The sequence below is a fragment of the Clupea harengus genome, unplaced genomic scaffold, assembly GCF_900700415.2.
Source record: "Clupea harengus unplaced genomic scaffold, Ch_v2.0.2, whole genome shotgun sequence".
Taxonomy (NCBI): Eukaryota; Metazoa; Chordata; class Actinopteri; order Clupeiformes; family Clupeidae; genus Clupea; species Clupea harengus.
Genome location: NW_024879872.1, coordinates 42,501 through 58,447, shown reverse-complemented (window position 1 = coordinate 58,447; position 15,947 = coordinate 42,501). Strand labels below are relative to the sequence as shown.

Sequence of the window (15,947 nt, the reverse complement as noted above, 5' to 3'; positions counted from 1 at the left end):
GGGGGGGGGGGGGGCGTCGGCCTCTTTGCCATCGCTGTGACATTACAAGCTTCCTCTCATAGAAACCACACAGGTAACCAATCAGGGAGCGGCAGGGGACTTCCAGTCCATTCACAACAGTGAGATCACACTGACAGTAATCTCATTCTGAAGAGTGAAATCACACTTACAGTAATCTGATTCTGATGAAGAGTGAAATCACACTTACAGTAATCTGATTCTGATGAAGAGTGAAATCACACTTACAGTAATCTGATTCTGATGAAGAGTGAGATCAGTACTGACAGTACTCTGATTCTGAACAGTGAGATCAGTACTGACGGTACTCTGAATGAATCCGTTGCACTCTAATTCTCCTCTCCCCTGTCTGCACACAAACAACAGCTCCACTCACAAAGATGCTTCCTCCCAGGAGATATAGATAGTTCTCTGGTTTCCTATCTGTCTGAGAAATTCAGATCCGTGCTTGCACACAAGGACACACACACACACACGTACACACACACACACACACACACACACACACACACACACACACACACGTACACAGAAACACACACTCACATTCATACAGAGCGTAGTGAAGGTTGCGGAGGCCTCTGGAGAAGGAAGGAAGCCGAGAACGAAGCCAGTAAACACAAACACAAACACAAAAACAAGCACAGCGCAGCGTCTGGATCTTCATATCTACACTACGACGCTCACCCACGAAGACCTCAGGAATGCCAGCTGTCCCTATGCCACCCAGTTGGCCAAATGAGGGGTGGTGTGTGTGTGTGTGTTGTGTGTGTGTGTGTGTGTGTGTTCAGGAGAGAGGGCTGCTGCTGAGTTGTTGCTGAGCACCATTGATAGGGACCCCGATCTCCAGGTCAGATAGCGCGGTTCCCAACAAGAGGGGCCATTCTGCTGGACACAAACACAGGAAGCGGCTGATGGACGCGGCGACATTATCTGGCCGGCCAGGGGAGAAACGGCACGGGAAGTTATTAGCGGCGCGCTTCCCGCAGCGAGGGGGGGGGGGGGGACAATGCCGCGGCTAAGTTTAGGCCCCGCCGCCGCGTGGGACAGCAGCAGCAGAAGCCGAGCGGAGCTGAGCGAAGTGGCGCGGCTCGAAAAAGGTCATTATTAATAATGCTATCATCATTGTTATCGGAGCTCAAAGGTGGGAATGGGGCTGGACGGGCCTCACAAACAATCCGCCGCAGAGGAGAACGGAGGAGGGAGGTGGAGGAGGGAGGAGGGGGTGCTGAGATGCTTTTCAAAGACTCAGAGATAATGCTGTGAACCACGGCTTTTTTGGCCACCATAGCGTCACGTTTTTTTTTTATTTGTGTGTGTGTGTGGCTGCTGTGTGTGTGTGTGTGTGTGTGTGTGTGTGGCTGCTGTTTGGAGCATGTTGCAGCGGTGTGTGTGTGTGTGTGTGTGTGGCTGCTGTGTGTGTGTGTGTGTGTGTGTGTGTGTGTGTTGTGTGTGTGTGTGTGTGTGGCTACTGCTTGGAGCATGTGGCGTCCTAGTGAGGCACTGAATGCTGGGAATGAAGAGCTTAGACCTGCACTGGGTCAGTTTCTCTCTCAGGGGCCCAGGGGAAAAGAGAGATGGAGAGACAGACCGAGGGAGAGAGAGACGGAGAGAGAGATAGGGAGAGAGAGAGAGATGGAGAGAGAGGGAGAGAGATATGGAAGAGAGATGAGAGAGAGAGAGAGACGGAGAGAGAGATGGAGAGAGAGAGGGAGAGAGAGAGGAGAGAGAGATGGAGAGAGAGATAGAGGAGACGGGAGTGAGATGGAGAGGACAGAGAGAGGAGAGAGAGAGGGAGAGAGAGATGGAGACAGAGAGAGACGGAGAGAGACAGAGAGAGAGAGATGGAGACAGAGAGAGACAGAGAGAGGGAGAGGAGAGGAGAGACGAGAGAGACAGAGAGCAGAGAGAGAGAGAGAGGGAGAGAGAGAGAGGAGCGGTGGACAGAGGGAGTGAGAGTAAATCATCATGGCCCTGTCCTCCTCGCGCCCAGGCCCATGTGCTATTCATTTACAGTGAGCACAGAGAACAGCCCCTATAAATTAATGTGATGGTAAGTATCAGAAGCACACGGGAGGACAGGTAAATGGCAGTGTAATGGGATCCCCTGTGTGAAAGCATATGTGTGTGTCTGCTCGGAAGTGTGTGTGTGTGTGTGTGTGTGTGTGTGTGAGTGTGTGACAGTGAGAGTTAGTGTTAGTGTGTGTGCATATGTGTGATTTACCAGGAGGCTGGGTGAGTGTGTGTGTGTGTGTGTTTGTGTGTGTGTGTGTGTGAGTGTGTGACAGTGAGAGTTAGTGTTAGTGTGTGTGCATGTGTGTGATTTACCTGGAGGCTGGTGGTGTGTGTGTGTGTGTGTGTGTTGTGTGAGTGTGTTTTGTGTGTGTGTGTGTGTTGTGTGGTGTGTGTGTGTGTGTGAGTGTGTGACAGTGAGAGTTAGTGTTAGTGTGTGTGCATGTGTGTGATTTACCGGAGGCTGGGTGAGTGTGTGGTTGTGTGTGTGTGTGTGTGTGTGTGTGTGTGTTTTGTGTGTGTGTGTGTGTGTGTGTGTGTGTGTGTGTGTGTGTGTGTGTGTGTTTTGTGTGTGTGTGTGTGTGTGTGTGTGTGAGTGTGTGTGTGAGTGTGTGTGTGTGTGTGTGTGTGTTTTGTGTGTGTGTGTGTGTGTGTGTGTGTGTGTGTGTGTGTGTGTGTGTGTGTGTGTGTGTTTTGTGTGTGTGTGTGTGAGTGTGTGTGTGTGAGTGTGTGTGTGTGTGTGTGTGTGTGTGTGTTTTGTGTGTGTGTGTGTGTGTGTGTGTGTGTGTGTTTTGTGTGTGTGTGTGTGTGTGTGTGTGAGTGTGTTACCTGAGGGTGGAAGAGCAGGGGAGAGGGCCGCAGGTACTTCTCCTTCAGTGCACTCACAGGGTCAATCAGCTTCCTCTTCTCCACCCTGCTGGGACAGCAACACCAAGGGTTACGTACGAGCGGAGGTCAAAGTTCATTCACTCATCACACAGGCCAAGCCAACTCAGAGACCTTCATTTCAATTCAATTCAGGTCAACTCAGTGAACTCAAAAGTAAAACTAAGGTCAATCAGCTAAATAAAGGTTCAATTCAATTCAACACCGCTAAAATCAATTCAACCCAATTCACATCAATTCAACTTCAAACTCAACCTCAGCTCAACTTAACTTAACCTAGCCTTAACTGAACCCAACTCATCACAGTTGAGATGATTAGAGGCACAAACCTAGTCGTGTTGAAATACCTGTAGATTGGGTCCATGAAGAAGGGCGAGGGCTTGGCGTAGTGGAGGGAGGTCTGCTGGGGTGGGGGGCCTGGTGCTGGGACAGGGGTGCTGGTGGAGGCCGTGTGATTGGCCAGGACCCTGGAGCTCGTCCTTGCTGGGGTGTTTCCCTCCTCCTCCACCTCCACTGCTGCCGCCGCCGCCGCCGCTGCTGTTGCTGCCGTACATGTGGTTCTTGCGCTGGTCGCTAGGGGCGCCGTCGGGCCTCCGTTGTGGCCGGCGCGGCTGCGGCTGCCGATGCTCAGGTCCAGAGGCTGCTCCTCGCCCGAGAGGAGGGCGTGCTGCTGGGCGGGCCGCCTTGCTCACAGGGGGCGGAGCCGGGGGCTTCACCTCCTTGGGCTTGGTCGTGAGGTCGAAGGGAGACTCGGCTCCGCCCCCCGGGGTGGTGGGAGGGCCCCCGGCCCCAGAGGCCCCGCCCATCTTCTGCAGATGCTGCTGCTGCTGCTGCTGCTGCTGTTGCTGCTGCTGCTGCTGCTGTTCGCGAGGCGATTTGGGCTCGGCCTTGAAGAACATGTTTGGGTTGAGCGCGCGGTCGGTGAACGGGTAGAGCGAGTGCGGGAAGTTGGGCAGGAACTGGAAGGGGAACATGGAGTGGTAGGGCAGCGAGCCCATCTTCTTCTCCTGCAGGCCCATCAGGCCCGGCCCGAAGTACTTCTCCGCGATGGAGGCGATGGCTTTGATGGAGTCGGTGGTCGCCGGTCGGGGCAGAGCCTGCTCGTCCGGCGGCGGGAAGAAGGAGTGCTGCGCCAGGAAGGGCCGCTCCGCGCCGGGGTTGGGGTGGGCGGAGCCAGGCACAGCCAATGAGCTGTTGCTGAGGTCATCCTGCTTGGCCCCTCCTCCTCCCCCCGCGGCCCTCTGCTCCGCCTCCTGCTGCTGCTGCTGGCGCTGCTGCCTGCGGCGCTCTCTCTTCTCGCGCTCGCGCTCGCTCTCCTCCGCGTCGCTGTCCAGCTCCGAGCCCGACGCCGTGTTCTCGCCCGTGGTGGTGTCCAGGTCCGTGCCGCTGGTGGTGTTCACGTCCTCCAGGTCGCTGGCGTCCGACGCGTCGCTCAGCTTGCTCTTGCCCTTGGCCTCGAATGCCAGCTCGTGTTTGCCCTCGCCACGCTCCTCCCCGTTGTTGTCGGCGGCGCCGTTGCCGGCGCTGTTGCTCAGGGAGTTGACCAGCGAGAGCGGGGGGCCGTCCAGCGGGCTCCGCGGCAGCTTCCCGTCGTGGTGGTGCCCGCCCATGTGTTTGAGCAGTGAGCTCGGGGGCAGCAGGGGCGGGGGTACAGCGACGGGAAGATGCCCGGGAAGCCGTGCGCGAGCGCGGAGAAGGCCGGGGCCGTCTGGGAGAAGGACAGCCCGCCGTGGTGGGCTCGGGACGGGAAGTAGTCTCCGAAGTTCAGGCCGGCGTGGTTGAGGCCCGGGTGCATTTTGGCCTTGGGCATGATAGGGCTGGAGCTGAGGGGATGCCGGAGGAGAACATGCCCCCCGGGTGTAGTGGTTCTTGCCCTCGCAGAAGCGGCGGTGCTTGTTGAGCGAGGAGGTGGTGCTGAACATCTGGCCGCAGTCCTTGCACTTGATCTGCGTGCGGCAGTCGGCGTGCATGCGCTTGTGCCGACACAGGTTGGAGAACTGCGTGTACGACTTGTGACACACTTCACCTAGACACAGCCCGCAGAAGAGAGGAGAGGAGAGAGAGAAGAAGCAGGAGCGCTTACGGTTAGTTCAACCTCATCGACTGAATCCCACCCTCCTAAGCTTCATCAACAAGTGATACATGAACACATCACATGATCACATATCACTGTATCACTGTCTAACTGTAGCATGCACAGTCTGTTTCTCATTCAAAGCTCTAGCGCTGTCACTTAGCTTAGCACTTAGCACTGTGACTTAGCTTAGCACTTAGCTCCTGGCTAATCTATGGGTAAGTCAGTCTGCAGAACAGAAAACCAGCTGACACTGTTATTTTGCTATTACACACTACTACAACATTAGCAGATTAATCAAAGGGTTAAAAAAATCATAACTACATTTGCTTTGGAGTATGCATACATCTGAACACATATGCATGGATATAAACATATGCATGCATATATGTCACACCAAACATGTGAGAGTGCAGAGAGCAGGTAATAAAAAGAAAGCGTAAAAGTAGTAAGAAAGCGAGAGAAGAGAGGGAAGAGAGGGAGCGACGGGATGAGACAGAGGAAGATGGCATCGATTCAGCGTCCATCAAACAGGATCAGCTGTGACAGAGACATTTACCTTTACATGTCAAATCTGCCCGAGCCATAGAAAAGGAATTAGAGGCCCTCAAGAAAGGAAAACACACACACACACACACACATACACACACACACACACACACACACACACACACACACACACACACACAAGCAAAATCAACAAAGGATAGAGTGGGAGGTGTTAAGAACCAAGGCTTAAACCAGGAACAAGGAAAAGGAGGAAGGAGTGATGAAGAAGAGACAGAAGAGGAAAACAAAGAAAGAGGGGAGGAGGAAGAGGAGGAGGAGGAGGAGGAGGAGGAGGAGGAGGAGGAGGAAGGGGGCAAAAGGCGACCAAAACAAAATAAGAACAATGGCAAACAAATAAAAACAATAAACAAAAGCAAACTGAAGACAACCAAAAGAAGGGGGTGAGGGGGGAACGAAAAGAAAGCAAGAACAAAAAAAAATCAACAGAAAAATAAGAAAGTAATTGCTCTAGAATTGCATTGAGGATTGCTCTGACCTATAACACGACAGAGGTCACTGTCGTGGGAGTTTGAGGAAAGACTGGAGGCCTTTGGACACGGGAAATGATATCTTAGAGAGGATGCTGATGGTGGAGACTTACAGATGAACGGTTTGACACTGCTGTGAATGTGCTTGTGCTGCTTGAGGCCCGACGACGTGGCGAAGGTCTTGCCACACTCGGGGCACGTGTGGGCACGCGCGCCTACGTGCTGCGAGCGGATGTGGCGCTGCAGGTTACTGGGGTCTGTGAACACCTGCGCAGGTGAGAGGGCACGGTTAGGGATCTATAATTTGAAATTAGAGAAGGTAGAAGTAAACACAAAAATGAAGCATGACTTTTGTAGGCTATGACACTTTGTAGACTAGGACACTTTGTAGACTAGGACATTTTGTAGACTAGGACACTTTGTAGACTAGGACACTTTGTAGACTAGGACACTTTGTAGACTAGGACATTTTGTAGACTAGGACATTTTGTAGACTAGGACACTTTGTAGACTAGGACACTTTGTAGACTAGGACATTTTGTAGACTAGGACACTTTGTAGACTAGGACACTTTGTAGACTAGGACATTTTGTAGACTAGGACATTTTGTAGACTAGGACACTTTGTAGACTAGGACACTTTGTAGACTAGGACATTTTGTAGACTAGGACACTTTGTAGACTAGGACACTTTGTAGACTAGGACACTGTTTATGCACCTCAGATGGGAAGAATGCACACATAAATGCTAGCACTTGTTATTTTCATTTGATTCGCTAAACTGATTAAAACACTCAGTAGAACAGAAATTCTGCATGTGTCAGACTAAAATAATAAACACAGTAATAACAGTAATGATTGTTCTGCTTAAAATAAAAACTCTTTTCAGCAGTCTAAAAGGCATTCAGGAAGTGTCAGTGCTTGCGTGTGTGTTGTCATGGTAACTGGCTCCGTACCTTATCACAGTTTTCACATTCGAAGCGCTTGCCACTGTCGTGTGACATCTGGTGCCGTATGAGGTTGGACTTCCAGTTGAAGGCCTTGGGACACTGGTCACACTTATACTCCCTCTCCTCTGTGTGCACAATCATATGCTGACCCAGACTGGGGAACACAACACACACACACACACACACACACACACACACACACACACACACACACACACACAGGGACAGAGAAAGAGATATACACGATTAAATGCAGTGCCTTGTTTATCAATGTGTACTATTATTAATGAAAACAAATAAACCCTCATAATATATCTAACTCAATACCACATAAATTAAGAAATGTGACATGCAAAGTGTTCCGCTGTATTGGTGTGTGTGTGTGTGTGTGTCCATTACACACACCTGTACTCGCTGGGAAAGACTTTCTCGCAGTCCTTGCACTCGTGGACGGTCTCGTCGTCGTCCTTCTCCTGCTTGAAGTCGTCGCCGCTGAGCGTGTCGAAGAGAGACGAGGCGCTGCCGCACTGGTACTTCTGGTGCCGACGCAGCTCCACGCCCGAGTTGAACAGCTCGTCGCATTCCTCACAGCGGTACATGTGCTCGTCTGAGCAACACAAACAAACAAACAAACAAACAAAGACAGACACATCAGTTAACATGTCATACGACCAATGTCCATCTATTTATAATGTATAGTAGCATATTTATTATCAATACATATAAATACAAAAATACAGCTGTGATTCATGAATTAATCACCACTTTTGTAAATCAAAAGGACCATAATCATTGTTGCTTTAAGAATAAAAAGAAACGTAAGCAGGCAACTGCAAGTCATCCAAAGTCAGGAAGTGAGGGGAACACAAATATTTTCCAGAGACAAATTGCTTTTAATCTTTTCAAATGACTCAAACGCACTCAGAAGAACATTTCTTTCAGGACCGTGTCTGCCATGCTACCTCGCATGCGGCCACACACACACACACGCACACACACACACACACACTCCAAAGAACACCAAACATCATCAGCAGACAGAAATAATAATCTCAATAATAATAATGATGATGATTAAATCTATGAAGCCAGTCGTGCAGCGGCGGGTCAGGCTTTCACTGCGTGCCACTAATGACCCAAAGGCAGCAAATGGCTCCAGCTGCACCACGCCACGCCACGCCACGCCGCACTGTGCTGCGCTCACCGCACACACCCAGAGCACGGGGCCACCTCATCCTCCCAGGCAGCCTGGACGGCCCTTTGTTTTTCCTGCGCAGTATTTTTTAATGACCAAGGTCAAACGAATAAAAGAAGAAAGGGGGGTGGAGGGGGGGAAGAGGCTTTTCTAAAGGCGGTATTCTCCTAACGGGTGCCAAGCCCAACAAGCAGTGCTGACTTATGGCTTTTACAGTTGAGTGGGAGGATGGCTGCCCCCCCCCCCCCCAGTCTAACCCCCTAACACCCATACAGACACAGCTTACTTATGGGGGGGGCATTAGAGTAGAGGGGGGGGGTGACCCCCACATGTCTGGACCTCAGCCCGTCAAATCCTTGGTGAAGCATTAAACCCGTTGCCTCCAAACATCAGAAACGCAAACACACACACACACACACACACACACACACACAGAGTCTCTCTCTCTCTCGCACTCTCCTATAGGGTCACCGTCCATGTAGTGCACATGGGCTGTGGAGCACCTTGACCAGAGCAGCGGGAGCTAATGTTCCGTTCTCCTCTTAGAGACCCGTGGCCGTCTGCAGCCATCCTCCCCCCGCCACCCCATCTCTCAGAAGCAGCCCAAAAACATGTTACGCAGCACTTATGGAGCCTTCATGACATGCCTTATAACACTTCCAGTCTGTTCCATAAAAAATGGGCAGTGTGTGTGTGTGTGTGTAGTGAGGGTGGGGGAGTGGAGAAAGCAAATGAGGGAAAGAAAGAAAGAAGGAAAGAGAGGGAGAGATGGCAGGAGGGAAAACAGAAAGGTTTTAGGTCATGTGGTGTAATGATCTGTTTTTTTTTTTTTTACTTTTAAATGTGAAGCCTAAAAATGCGGCGCAACTAAGGCATCGTTTGGAAGTCAGCAGCCATTACAGTTCTGGCTGACTGCTAAGGGTGATAGCGAAGGGAATGCAGCTGGGGAGAGAGAGAGAGAGAGAGAGAGAAAGAGAGAGAGAGAAGAGGGGGCTGAATAAAAATGATTTTGCCACATTATCTTTCTGTTCCATCAGCCCCCACTCAAGACGGACAGGAATGCGGGATAGTTGGAGAGAGGGAGCGAGAGGTGGAGCGCAAGAGAGGGAGAGAGAGAGAGGGGGAAAGAGAGAGGGAGAGAAGAAAGAAAGGAGAGACTAATAGCCCTCTCGCAGAAGTGGGGGGAACACAATTATGTGCAGTTTAGCAGTTAATCTGTGAGCATGGGCGAGGTCTCAGGAGGCTCCTCAAGCCCCACTCCAAATTCCAGCACCGATAAGCCGCGGGGAAAGGAGAGAAAAGACCAACTCTCCCTCTCTCTCTCTTTCTCTCTGTCTGTCTGTCTGTCTGTCTGTCTGCCATTCTTTCTCAGTATGTCTCATGAAAAGACATGGAAGTCCCCTCTTCACCCTTACCAAATCCTCACTCAAAGCAGAGGGGTCCTTCTCTCTCTCTCTCTCTCTCTCTCTCTCTCTCTCCTTCTCTCTCCCTCTCAGTCTCAATGCCTCTGAGGGGTCTGAGGGTATATATCTTTTAGAGCAAACATTATATGAATATTTCCAAATGTCTGGGGCCGGCAAGTACCCCAAGCTGCCGGGGTTCTTCTTTATAGTCCATGACAAGTCCACATAATCGTGACCCTCTTTCCCCATTCAACCCAAATCAAGAAAAACACAACACAACAGTGTACCTGACAACCACCCTTACTGAAACCAGATCACTGTTTCTCCTACGCTAGCCACCATCCTCCAGCAGAGAATGAACACTATCTGGAACATGATTTAATTATGGTGTCCACTAACGTCTGGTCCTCTATGTATCCACGACATGATTTTGCTCCCAGCCCAGCAGAAAGTCTATACTTTGTCTTTTCAACAAAATCGTTAAGGTCACTGTGGGTCTTGACAGAAAAAGACTGCGTTTACCATTTTGAAAATTGCAAGATTCCTTTATGAAATCAATAAATAATTGGCGAACGCTATAAAAATGATTTAAAGTTGCCCTTGCCCAATAACTGACCACCGCTGTTACTCAGTCATTCACCTCCATTGCGATTTAATTCGCACATCAATTTGTTAAATAAATGCATCGTCTATTTAGACTGAGGTATTGCACATCGATACGAAAGCACGATTGACCTAAAACGGGCGGCTGGCTGTGACTCTAAATATTTTCTTCAGTCTTTGGCACATACCGTTTCAGCCCGACAAGGCCTGAATTCTCATGCATTAACACAACTACCAACGTTTAACCGACCAAGGCTATTTGAACTCCTGGCAAACGACACTCTAAATCTGTTAAAAAAGGGAATAGTTTTACGCTATTTTCACCTTCCTGGGAAATTACCATTTCGAGGGCAGTGTGTTGGCAAAGGTCTGCCGCACATGGAGGCACATCAGCACAAGTTTGGAGTTTGTTTAAAATTGTACTGACATGTATTCTCCTCACCTTCCAGGTTCGGGGCCATGGATCCTTCCGGAAAAACGCCGTCCTTCATATACACCAGCAGCTCCTCCCCGACCTCGATATCTCTGATGGCTTTATAATATATCTACAATGGAGGAGACAAAAAATGAGAAAGAGGAAGACATATTGAGTTTAATGCAAACATGGAAACGTTCAACGCAAGGACAAAAAAATAATGTATTATTATCATTTGCTGTTGTTGTTGTTATTTGCAGAAATGGCTTATTATACATAATTATCCTTCTTGTAGAATAAAATGTATTTGAGTCCATCTCTATTCCTACTGGAGAACCTCGGGTGTTTTTATTTTTCATTTTGTTTTATTCGTTACTGGAATTACATTCTGGAGGAAACTTAGATTGATACGTCAGTATAAATACTTCCAGTGACAACATTTTGTTCCATTTTTTGTTCTCGGATAAATCCTCTTTCTTCAATATGGAGACGGCAAAGTATTTTCACGGGAATATTAAATAAAAAAATGCTTCTCCTATTTGTGAATTTGTAAATCAGTGAACAACAAATAAAATGAGTGAACAACAATAAACTAGCCTAATAGCTAAATTCGCTCACTGTGCGGATGCGTTTTGCATTCATTTGTATATGACACACATTTGGCATTCCACAATTTGGCCGAACATTAACCAGACTACATGTAATATTCCACCGAGCACGAATCCTTTGGGGTCGGGCTTTTTGCAGACGTTAACTCAGTCTCTGAGCAGTGTGCATATCAGTAGCATATTGGACCGTAGACCTCACAGAATGTTGATGTTCACGGAATCAGATGAAATGGTCATATCACACATTCAAATGTCATGTGCTGGCTCCTTATCAGTTGGCTTCAAAAACAGAAACTGGTCCGCGACAAGGATAATAACAGGTTACAATCCATTGAATTAGGGTGCAAACGTTTGTGGCAAATCAAACATTTTTAAAGCATTCAACAGTATTGACAGGTTGTAGGTTTTGGTGATGTAAAATAAATTGTCCAAACGAATTAATTATTATCCTGTCACCCATATGAAAACAATTTTGAATAGTGGTCATTGAATTCTTAATTTATGGATGCAATTTTATGTATAACCTACGAAACAGTGAAGATGCATTTTAGCAAGAACAATCGCGAAACATTATGATGCAAAGCCTTAATTCAATATATAGCCTCAAGGGGGCGCTCCACGCCAACTAACAAGCGGTCATTCAAAGATACAATAGAGACACAGATAGAATGGCAGAGAGAATGTATGTGAGAGTTAGCGGCTGATTGTGTGTGTGCGTGTTTGTGTTTGAGAGAGAGAAAGAGACGGGGAGAGGGAGAGAGAGAGAGAGGCATACTAGGAAAGAACAAACTTCATCCGAGACTTTTATCGGCCTTATGTTGTGACAACCTAGAAGCATGTCACTAAACTACTGCAGGCCGTGGGATGCCGGTACAAGAGTCACCTGACTTTGTTTACACAAAACAACAAAACAATTATTATTATTATTATTATTATTATTATTATTATTATTGCAGACTAAATTTAAGAGCTCGCACGCAGAGGATGTAATGGCTTGTCTGACCTTTTCGTTTTCCGTGAGTTGGTAGAGTTGGGGAAGTTGAGTAGCGGCAGATCTGAGCGCCTCCAGTTGCAAGAGCAGTTCTGTCCCGGTGGAGTTCACCACACAACCCATAGTATCAATACACTGGCTCGAGACGCGGCTCGAGGCAGGCTGGGCCCCACGGCTTCGCGGCGGTCAGCGTCTCGTCTCGTATCTGTCTGCCTCTCTCTCGCTCTCTCTCGCTCTCTCCCGCCCTCTCTTGCTCTCTGTCCCCTAGCGCCGCTGAGCTCTTCCTTGCGCAGATACCACACGCAGACACGGAGACTCACCACTCTCTCTCTCTCTCTCACGCGCACATTCTCTCTAGTCAGCTCGAGCGCGTCTTTGATGAGGTGAGTTCGCTCATTAGTGATTCCCTATCGCCCCTCGGAGCGCCCGCAGTTCACCGACAGCCACTCCTCCTCCTGCCACTTATCTCAAACCAAGGGACTGACGGTTCCGCCGAGCAGACCCCTCCCCGCTTCCCCTCTCCGCTCCGACCACTAGATTCATCTATTATTGATGAAAAATGTATCTTTCATGGTAAAAAAAAAAAAATACTTAGGCTACTTTCAAAAATACAAGGGGTGATACAATGCCATTACAGCGCACCGAAGGGCTTTTTTCCTGTGTGGATAGTGAGAATGCTGAGCAACGTGTTTTCATTTATGCTTTCGGCTACAGTAAACAAAATCGCTACACCTGTTTTTACTTGTTATCTTTCAGCATACGTGTTACACAGTTTGTACTAAGCCTTCACATATTTACGTTTGCGATGTAAACGGCTACATTAAACATTTGAATACGTTGGAAAATAATTGCCTTCACAAATACTAAACTCCCCAAATGTAAACCATAAATATGATTGCGCACTGTGTGGGCCCAGTACCCTTAGAGAAACCATGGCACTTGCGTCAAACCGAAACACTTATAATCAAAGGCTAGAAAAAAAGACTCAGCGTAAAGTAATTTTTTTAAAATGGTTGTTAAAAATACTGAGACCGATGCAGATTATATTTTTGTTATGCCAAGAAATAGGGACGAAAAGCTTTAATGATATTGCAGATTATAATTAAGATCGTTCCTATTTTGTTACACATTTTGAACTGTTGGAATGATTTAATCAATTGAACTATGAAGTGTATTTACAACTAACGACATTAACAATTACATTTACAAAACGACATATTATTTGAATTGAGCACAGAAATGTTTGACACTTAAATAGTATATTCATGTAACAAGAATACGATTAATCAAAATACGATTACATTTTATTACTCAACAGAAAATTACGGTATTTCCACCTCCCTGAAATAAAAAAAACTGCAAATGTTAATTTTTTAAAAATATTATTGGCTAAACTATTTAAAAATATATCTATATATTTAAGAGCTTATCTGTCGGAGATGCACGGAGATGATAGAAATGCAAAAAAAAAATAATCTGGGCAAATTCGTGTTGAAGAAAACTCGCCTTACAGCCACATACACGGACAAACAAAAACAAATAATAATAAATACCACCAAAGATAAAACTGATACATTTTTATGCGTAACAGTGTATTCAATTAAACACGGCAGAGCGTCAGAAATTCATTAGGGTGCCCTTTGCCTCTCCGTCCACACTAGACTGAGTTTAATTTGAGGCGGAGAGCAGCGTCTGCCTGTCTTTCATCTCGCGTTCGCTTCTGCCGCACAGAGGAGCTCCGCTGCGAGTGCGTTAAAGAGGCTCTTTGAGCCGCTGCATTGTGTGGGGGCTGAGCCGTCTCTACAGTAAATCTTTTGAGTATGTGACAGGACCAGGAGGACCATCTTGACTTGCCCCCCCCCCCCCCCTCCCATCTTGACCCCCCCCCCCAGCCAAGCCACCGGAGCAGGGGGCAAATGCCCCTTCCATCCATCACTGACAGCCCCACATAATCCCCCCACTGTCCACTCACACACACACACAACCACACACACACACACACACACACACACACACCACACACACACACACACACACACACACACACACACACACACACACACACACACACACACACACACACACACACACACTCACACACACCGAACACACACACACACACACACACACACACACACACTCACACACACACACTCACATGTCACACACACATTTACTATTAAAATGACTAATTCAAATGCAAATGTTACATATTTGTATATGGTGTGTCTAAGTGTGTGCATCTGTGCATCTGGATTGTGTGTGTGTGCGTGTGTGTGTCTACGTGTGATTGAACGACATCGGGCTGTCTTCTCGTCAGACTCCAGACAGAGTGAGCCTGGATGGGAAGAAGGGGGGGGGGGGGGGGCAGTTGCCTGAGCTCGTGCTGTCTGAGACAGCTCTGTGCTCGTCTACTCCTGCCTCACATCTCAAAGCTCAGCACCCTCTCATCCTCTAACTCTTCTCTCTTTTGGTTTTTCCCGTGTCATTGTTTCCATGAATCCCTGGGTGGACTGAGTCCAGTCCAGTGTGATCAGTAGCGCTCCCTCCCCCCCCCCCCTCCCCCTCCCCTGGGTCCCCTCTGCTTCTCACAGACCAGATGACCCGTCCGCTTCCCGCGTCACCACCGCTGGGCTCGGACCTACACATCCCTTCACAGAGCGCGCATCTCGCCAAACAATGAACACACTGACAATGCATTCTATAAACAGCCTGCTCTGTCTCTGTCTCTCTCTGTGTGTGTATGTGTGTGTGTGTGTGTGTGTGTGTGTGTGAGCAAGAGAGGGAGAGAACAGGAAGAGCTGTCTGGATTCGCTGCGTTCTTAGGTTGTTATGACAAACGCCTTAAGTGCATCTCAAGAGAGCGAGACTGTAAGTTCAGAGGTCAACGAGCTCCTCTTAACAAACTGAAGATCCAGAAACTTCCTTAATGACTAACACCACACTACACATCACTGTCACACACAACTGTTTCACGTTTACATTTCTATAATATATTGAAATGTAAACGTAATCATGTCCATACTAACAAATACGTGAATCCCAATCCGAAAATTTTATTTCCTTTAAACTAAAATGTACCTTAACGTATAATCTCCTAATTGGAGTATTTTATTTCCTTTAAACTAAAATGTACCTTAACGTATAATCTCCCGACGTATTATTTCCTTTAAACCAAAATGTACATTAACGTATAATCCCTAAGAACAAGTTGAGGCACGGGGACGCCTAAGTATTAACTAGGTATCACCCGTGTGTGTGTGTGTGTGTGTGTGTGTGTGTGTGTGTGTTCACTCTCCCCGAGAGGAACTGGTCCTTACAGTGTGTATTATGCATGACTTGTTTGCTTGCTTGTTTTTCCATTCACTTTTTAATATTCTTTTTTTTTTCAGAAGGGGTTGCAACATTGGCGTCCAACGTGTATACGAGTAAATAAATGATCTGGTTGTGTTTTAAAAGGTTAGCACCGCATTAGAATCCACTAGGTGGGCACACATTTCCTTAGCGGTCATGCATTGTGTATGCCGAGCTAGCAGCTAAAGCAGCAAAGTTCAATGAATTATGCATTTTAGCATTGTGGCTTCCGCTAAATAAGTCATAAGCTCCTGTCCATCCGACAGGGTTTGGAGTGACAAACTCGCAAACAAAGCAAAGCACTTCTCTAACTACTTAACTAAACAAAAGCAGAGATAAATAAATATATACAAACCCCCCACCCCACACACACACGTCAGGCGACCAGTCTCCTGCAGTGAC

At 47.8% G+C, this 15,947-nt stretch overlaps 1 pseudogene; it reads right to left on the bottom strand.

Annotated features, from left to right (window-relative positions):
• Nucleotides 1-2,859: 2,859 nt before the first annotated feature.
• Nucleotides 2,860-15,947, bottom strand: part of LOC122130582 — a 16,683-nt pseudogene continuing 3,595 nt past the window's right edge.